The sequence below is a fragment of the Schistocerca cancellata genome, chromosome 3 (genome assembly GCF_023864275.1).
Source record: "Schistocerca cancellata isolate TAMUIC-IGC-003103 chromosome 3, iqSchCanc2.1, whole genome shotgun sequence".
Lineage (NCBI taxonomy): Eukaryota > Metazoa > Arthropoda > Insecta > Orthoptera > Acrididae > Schistocerca > Schistocerca cancellata.
In genome coordinates this window covers 595,620,760-595,627,851 of record NC_064628.1, presented here as the reverse complement: position 1 = coordinate 595,627,851, position 7,092 = coordinate 595,620,760, and the positions used below count along the sequence as shown (strand labels likewise).

At 39.6% G+C, this 7,092-nt stretch overlaps 1 non-coding gene across 1 annotated transcript; it reads right to left on the bottom strand.

Annotated features, from left to right (window-relative positions):
• Positions 1 to 4,867: 4,867 nt before the first annotated feature.
• On the bottom strand, positions 4,868 to 4,942 carry Trnat-ugu (transfer RNA threonine (anticodon UGU)). Its single transcript has one exon. It is a non-coding gene; the product is annotated as a tRNA-Thr (tRNA).
• Positions 4,943 to 7,092: the final 2,150 nt, after the last annotated feature.

Genomic DNA, 7,092 nt, shown 5'->3' with positions numbered 1-7,092 from the left:
TACACTGTACTAGTGCCGACATTGTGCATGCTCTGTTGCCTGTGTCTATGTGCCTGTGGTTCTGTCAGTGTGATCATGTGATGTATCTGACCCCAGGAATGTGTCAATAAAGTTTCCCCTTCCTGGGACAATGAAGTCACGGTGTTCTTATTTCAATTTCCAGGAGTGTAGTTTGGACAAGAAGAGAATAGAAGCTTTCGAAATGTGTTGCTACAGAAGAATGCTGAAGATTAGATGGGTAGATCACATAATGAGCAGGTATTGAATAGAATTAGGGAGGAGTTTGTGGCACAACTTGACAAGAAGAGGGGACTGGTTGGTAGGACATGTTCTGAGGCATCAAGGGATCACAAATTTAGTATTGGAGGGTAGCGTGGGGGGTAAAAATCGTAGAGGGAGACCAAGAGATGAATACACTAAGCAGATTCAAAAGGATGTAGGTTGCACTAAGTACTGGGAGATGAAGAAGCTTGCACAGGATAGAGTAGCATGGAGAGCTGCATCAAACCAGTCTCAGGACCAAAGACAACAACAACAACAAGTGGAAATCCACGTCCTGTCTCTGTATTGGACGTGAAAAGGCAGAAAATACAAGACTGAAGTAACGCCCGATAGGAGGTTTTACAAACATAAGAAAATTAATGTTTTTCATTTTTTCTTGCTAAGCCTACAGGCTTCATTACTTTGGGAATACTGAATTTTAATCTTTACTGTAAACTACTTAGGCGAATGCAAGGATAAAAATAAACAGAAAAAAATAAAATATTTACCCATGTAGGTAAACCAGCATAAGTTCGACAACAGCTGTCCCCTTACTGTATACTGGTATTGACCAGTTGCTGGACGACAGTATACAGTATCGATGCCCTTTCTACATGCAACCACAACACATTAAAATTTATTTTGAGTCATAACTTATTTTGTATCTTTGGCCTGATCAGGGTTTAAAATATCTTTATTGATGGCCACAGTTTTATTTACATATCCTGAAAGTTTAATTTTCCAAGTCCATGCCATGAGAAGGGGCATGTTCCAGTTAGAGTCCTCAGTTCCATTATTAAGGTGTAACCATTACATTCCTCTTGCAGAGCTACGCTCATACACGTTAAGCAATGTTTGTAGCATGCTCGCCTTGTAAGTCCGTTGGTGCAACATGGCTACGCGGTACAGTTTGTTTTTGCAGTTTTTAGATAATGACGAATTTCATGACGCCAAAATGTCCATCCACCCGGCAGTGCAGTATGTATGGGCGAGTGCTCGAGAGAGAGTTTCCAGTGCTGCAACGGAAAGACCCGATATTTATGACCTGTGGTGTTGGAGCCACGTTGTGTGTCACGTATTTTAGTGTCCAAGGCCAGCCTGTACATTTAGCATTGCATCAAGATCTTACCAGAGTTCACATAAGTCCATAAATGTTTTCACCTTACATGGACCCTTGCAGCAGAGTCCAGCAACCCTCGCCACTACAAACAAACCGAAAACGTTTGATTCAATGTATGCAGTACATTCACAATAATACATGTAAATGTAGCCTTTTTACAGCACATGCCAAGCGTTTGATAACTGAATAATTCCTTCTGATCTCTGTTTTGTCAAGACATATATTGTTTCACATAACATATACAAAATAAGCATTAAAGTTCAATCATTTGATTTAATCTTAGCTGATATGAGCCTATATTTATGTGTTGCTGACATGTTGGGTACATATAGGGTACAATTTATACATATTCACATGTAGATTCACTAGAAAATTTATGACCTGCACAGAAAGAAACATTTCAAACCCCGTATGTCATTTAAGATTCCAAATGGTTCAAATGGCTCTGAGCACTATGGGACTTAACATCTGTGGTCATTAGTCCCCTAGAACTTAGAACTACTTAAACCTAACTAACCTAAGGACATCACACACATCCATGCCCAAGGCAGGATTCGAACCTGCGACCGTAGCGGTCATGCGGTTCCAGACTGAAGCGCCTAGAACTGCATGACCACACTGGCCAGCATTTAAGATTTCACTTTCGCTCTTAGGATGTATATGACAACATCTTATGTAATTTTAAATACACAGTGCATGATATTTTCTTTGACCATTCAAAGGCTGTTTGTCTCTTTTAGATTTGTCATGAGCAAGTAACTCTCTTAATCTTTGAGTTCATGCAATAGTATTACATTACATAGAATAATATTTAAAACCATTTCTTTCAATTTCCAGGTTGAAAGGACAATATACATATAAACAGTTTGATGATATGTGCAAACTACTGTCCTCATTTTTTGTCTGACTCACATGTCTGTAAATCTAGATTGCTAACAAAAGAGAAGAAATATTCATTACATGTTAACCAACACAAGCAGACATAGCTACGCTTAGCCACACCTTTTCCAAGTCTACTAGGAATGCATCTACTGAACTGCAAAGAATGGTGACAGGGAGCGGCAAGAAGCATTCCTTTTCATTTGCTGCTGAAGTCCATCGTCTACGCACCATAGAATAATTGAGTAATCTATTTGTGGACACTTCTTTGTATTTTTGTGAAACTAGTTACTTAATGCTTTTCTGAACTAATAGCAGAATTCTGTCAGTTTAATGCATATAATTTATCAGTATTACTAGTTTGAGAGTACCTGTGGTGACTGTAATTCAGTGTACTTAACTTATTTCTTCAGGATACCACTCTTGTGTATTTAATACATAATATGTCACTATGAAGACTGTGCCGAGAAAATGTTATAGAAGAAAGTACAGACAAGTCGTGAGCCACTATAAATGCATCATAAATACTCATATTTGGCGCTCATACCAATAGCTTGCACTTTTCAGTATGTGGTCTGACCCCTTTTTGCTTGGTAGTACTAGACATGAACTTCATTTAACAACACTCTACATACTGTAATATCTTCATATATACACACACTCATTCACACTGTCACATTCATAACATATTTATCTAAAAACAAAGATGATTTGACTTACCAAACGAAAGCGCTGGCACGTCGATAGACACACAAACAAACACAAACATACACACAAAATTCTATCTTTCGCAACCAACGGTTGCATCGTCAGGAAAGAGGGAAGGAGAGGGAAAAACGAAAGGATTTGGGTTTTAAGGGAGAGGGTAAGGAGTCATTCCAATCCCAGGAGCGGAAAGACTTACCTTAGGGGAAAAAAGGACGGGTATACACTCGCACACACACACATATCCATCCACACATATACAGGCACAAGCAGACATATACAGAGGCAAAGTGTGCGAGTGTATACCCGTCCTTTTTTCCCCTAAGGTAAGTCTTTCTGCTCCTGGGATTGGAATGACTCCTTACCCTCTCCCTTAAAACCCAAATCCTTTCGTTTTTCCCTCTCCTTCCCTCTTTCCTGACGAGGCAACCGTTGGTTGCGAAAGCTAGAATTTTGTGTGTATTTTTGTGTTTGTTTGTGTGTCTATCGACGTGCCAGCGCTTTCGTTTGGTAAGTCAAATCATCTTTGATTTTAGATATATTTATTCCCACGTGGAATGTTGCCTTCTATTACATTCATAACATATTTACATACAAATAATCACTCACATCGTGGTGTAACCCGCTTTCTTTAGCACCAGCTAACTAAATTCTCCTTTCTGCCATTACCAGGACATGTCCTTGCATCATTACCTGGAAAAGAAATTTAATAATAACTTATAAACTAAGAATGTAGTCGCTCTGTGGCAAACTAATATCATTTTTCTCCCCATGCACACACATGTTTTTATTTCAAGCATGTGGAATTGTAAATTCGTCAACTCCTTTCTAATTTCTAAAACCCAACCTTCTTTCTTAAGAGTGCAAATATTCAGATAATGTCCAATCTTTCAACTTACCTTTTTCAGTCCTTTCATATTCATACTGCGATTACACTTACAATTAATAAGTGTTGTTGTAGATGGGCACAACATCAGTATCTTTCATAGTTTGCCCAGAATGTGACGATACTCCTACAATTATTCTTTCTTTCATTGTACATATATACTTTTCTTACAGTGTTTCATTCACTGTGTATATGATTACCATACAAATTTGTATATACTGTAAATAGTGGTGTAAGTGTAGATATGTTTCTGTAGCTAGTCATTGTTTCCTGCCTATAAATGTTCTTTTATTTTAAGCCTCCTTATTGTATTAGTTTATCCTTTTAATGTAAACTCCTTCATTTTAACAGTAATTAACTTATATTAAGACCTTCAGAATATAGGTTGTTTGGCGGCTATATCCCAAGACTGCATTGCATCCAGAGTGCCAAGTGACATGTTGGATTGACCTATTTCTCCGCATGTGCTGAGATTGCTGACCTGTGTGTTAGCTCCTAATGCACCTGCGCATCCTCACCCTCTCGTAATGCTGTTTCACTTTTTACATCTCAAATGCATTACCACATTGTATGTGATAAATGTACATATTGCATAATGAATTGACACCACTGTAACTGTGTTTGATTTTCAGGCTTTATATAGCTTGACATTTAAAAGAATCTTAAATTACAATAATTTTCTTTGCTTCCTTTTAAAAACATATAAATAAATAAAACGAAAATTTCCTCTTTAAACCATACAAACTATTGTTATGTACATATTATATTCAGATATTTCAGTTGTTCATATACGGTACTTCAAATGAGGTTTGACTTTTGTCCAGTTCTTTCAGTGTACAAATTCTCTTAGATTCTTGTATGGATAAAGAGCCTTGTCCTCAACTCTATTAGATTAGGCTAATGTATATGCCACTGGATGTGGGATATAAGTAACTATAAATGGAATGATAATTAAATGGACACCCTAGCTGCAAACAGGCGTTGATGTACTTCATTGGGGACATGTTGAAAATGTATGCCCCGACCAGGACTCGAACCCGGGATCTCCTGCTTACATGGCAGATGCTCTATCCATCTGAGCCACCGCGGGCACAGAGGATAGTGCGTATGCAGCGATTTATCCCTTGCACGCTCCCCGTGAGATCCACATTCCCAACATGTCTACACCACTACATTCGTAGTGTGCCTAATAGATGTTTGCCCATCATACTCATTACTCGTGGCAGATTAATCTACCAAGTCCTGTACAGGTTCAGGCATAGCCTGTGCGTTCACACAAGAAGGTCAATGGCTGGGAAGCCATATTTTAACTATATATGACGGTAGTATCTGTTCCCGAAAGAACAGTTACCGTGGATGACCATGCAGCTTTGCTAGAAATGAAATGATAATTAAATGGACACCCTAGCTGCAAACAGGTGTTGATGTACTTCATTGGGGACATGTTGAAAATGTGTGCCCCGACCGGGACTCGAACCCGGGATCTCCTGCTTACTTGGCACTGCGAATGTAGTGGTGTGGACATTTTGGGAATGTGGATCTCACAGGGAGTGTGCAAGGGATAAATCCCTGCAGACGCACTATCCTCTGTGCCCGCGGTGGCTCAGATGGATAGAGCGTCTGCCATGTAAGCAGGAGATCCTGGGTTCGAGTCCCGGTCAGGGCACACATTTTCAACATGTCCCCAATGAAGTACATCAACGCCTGTTTGCAGCTAGGGTGTCCATTTAATTATCATTTCATTTCTAGCAAAGCTGCATGGTCATCCACAGTAACTGTTCTTTTGGGAACAGATATTACTGTCATATATAACTATAAATGGCCCAGTGTACAAGAGCTGCCATTTACGGTTGAGCTTCCTGAATTTCGTAGATTTAGGGTGCATCTTTAGTAATACCTCTTGCCCCACTCTGATATTGTACAGAGCATCCTAATCTTCAGTCGTGCGACTTTTTCCTCTGTTCGGCGTTTTCCTCCAGATTAATCAAAGCCCGGAGCACTTTTTCTTCAAGTGACATCTCCCACCTGGGCTTTCTGCGCAGTGGTTTTTCCCACTTGTCGACTTTTCTCCTTTTAAACTTCAGTTCAGTGGGTGAAAAATCAGTTGAAGTGTGTAGGAAGTTGTTAATGATTTGTTGAAATAGTGAGACTAGCTCAACCCATTGCGTGTGATTCTGGGGTGTATATGCGCATATAAACCTGTTAAATTCTTTGAATATCCTTAGGGTGAAATCTGGATACTAATACATGTTTTATCTTTTTTGTGTTAGTAAATTCCTTCTCTCTATTGCCTACATAGAATGGTGCATTGTCCGTTAACATTACCTGTGGCTTCCATAATCTCAGGAGACAACCTTTTGTAATTCTCCTAATAACAGAACCTACAGTCACAGATTGCACTACATACAACTTAAGATATTTCATGAAATCATCATACAAGGCAATAACATATTTGACACTTCTCTTCTGTTGCAGATAGGGTCTGACAGCATGTAAGGGCACTAATTCTAAAGGTTTTGTGGGCAGTGTAGGATGTAGTTAAGTCAACTTGGACTTTTTTGAGTGCTTCGTCTTTTGGTACTTTCGAATTACTTGGAGAACTCTTCTCCGCAGTTGGAAAAACAGCAGTATGTATCTATCATGTTGGTGCATTTGGAAACCCCATAGTGACTCCATACACTGTGAGTGTACAAAATAAAAATCATCTGGATAACTTTCTGGTAAACACACACGACACTGTTCTTGATTCAGTGTACCGTCATGTGACAGGACTCCCTTGTATACTGTGTAGCATAGAATTTCTTCAAATACTCGCCGTTAATTTCAGACAGTTTCGACCTTACCTTTCTCAATCGAAGGTCTTCCTCTTGCAAATGCTCCGAACTCTTACACATCTTTACGTAATATGGTCGCTGTTTCTTGTCCTGCATAAGCAGTACCTTACGAGCGAGGTGGAGCAGTGGTTAGTACGCTGGACTCGCATTCGGGAGGACGACAGTTCAAACCCGCATATTAGGTATTCTGTGATTTCCCTAAATCACTTCAGGCGAATGCCGAGATCGTTCCTTTGAAAAGGACACAGCCGACTTCCTTCCCTAATCCGATGGGACCGATGACTTTGCAGTTTGGTCACCCCCCGCAAACCAACCAAACCAATAAGCAAGACCCCAATTTCAGACATCTGTTCTGTGAATTCTAATATTTCATCGAGTCCCTGAGGTAACCTTGATAAGGTGCCTGT